The sequence below is a fragment of the Chenopodium album genome, chromosome 19, assembly GCF_948465745.1.
Source record: "Chenopodium album chromosome 19, dcCheAlbu1.1, whole genome shotgun sequence".
NCBI lineage: Eukaryota > Viridiplantae > Streptophyta > Magnoliopsida > Caryophyllales > Amaranthaceae > Chenopodium > Chenopodium album.
Genome location: NC_137852.1, coordinates 22,630,610 through 22,631,785, shown reverse-complemented (window position 1 = coordinate 22,631,785; position 1,176 = coordinate 22,630,610). Strand labels below are relative to the sequence as shown.

The window sequence follows — 1,176 nt, the reverse complement described above, 5'->3', positions numbered from 1 at the left end:
GTTGCAATTTCGGTTTTCCCTCACATTGCTTGACTTGATTGGTTAATTCCCCAAGTTGATTGAACTTCATCGTTGATGCATGTGGATCCATTGCCTTAGCATTCATTTAGTACAAGCCTTTTGCATCGCCTAGCTTAGCCTTAGTTTCTACCATAAACCCCTTCTAGATTTCGGAATAGCTTAACTTAGGCATCGTGCATTTGACCTCCATTCCTTTGGGTTCGACCTTGACTTACCACTACACTAAAAAGGGGTTTGTTAAGTTACAAATTTTGTTTGTTTGGGTGGGGTGGTAGCCCAACGACCTACCGTTCTCCTTCCCGTCAAAATGGCGCCGTTGCCGTGGAATGGTGCTTTGAGTGCATGTTGTTGTTGAGTCTATTCCACTTTATTTACAAAATACAAAAAGATTTTACACTTTAGGCTACACTTGTAGCCGTGCTACTAACATTTTCTTTGAGTTTTGTGTGCTTAGATCCCTAGCCATGGGAAGTAATTCAAGAGTTGCCTTGAAGGAACTTAGAGTGCCCGGTGCATATAGGTATGAGAGCGGCATAGCTCCACCTACAACACCGGCAAGCAATTTTGAAATTAGGCCGGCAATGATCACCCTAATTGAGAGGAGACAATATAGTGGGGCAAAGAACGAGAGCCCATTGAACCATCATAAGGGGTTTGAAAAATATTGCAACACTATCAATGTCAATGGAGTTTCTCAAGAGTTTATCCGCCTTAAGTTGTTCCCTTTCTCTCTCATAGGAAGATCTTTGGAATGGCTAGACAAAGAAGTGAAGCCCAATTCCTTGAAGACATGGGATGATGTCACAAAGGCTTTCTTGTCCCGTTTCTACCCACCAAAGAAGACGGCGGAGGCTAGAGCCTTAATCCAAAGTTTTAAGCAATTGCCTAGAGAGAATCTCTATGAAGCATGGGAGAGATACAAGGACGACCAAATGGAATGCCCTCACCACGGAATTCCAACATATCAAGTTGATTCGGGTAAAAATACCCAAGGCCAGTTGGCCCACTCAGAGTCCGCCACGTGTCACTGAAAGGGGCGCCACCATGGACCAATCAGGGAATGACACGTGGCAGACAGATAAAAGGATCTGGGATTGGCGGCTTTTAGGCCCAAATCCCGAGGTCTGCCAAGCTGCACGAAACCCTAGTAAGTGC

At 44.8% G+C, this 1,176-nt stretch overlaps 1 non-coding gene across 1 annotated transcript; it reads right to left on the bottom strand.

The window, feature by feature from the left end:
- Positions 1-870: 870 nt before the first annotated feature.
- On the bottom strand, positions 871-976 carry LOC145596312 (small nucleolar RNA R71). Its single transcript, XR_014103159.1, has one exon. It is a non-coding gene; the product is annotated as a small nucleolar RNA R71 (small nucleolar RNA).
- Between the last annotated feature and the right edge of the window lie 200 nt (positions 977-1,176).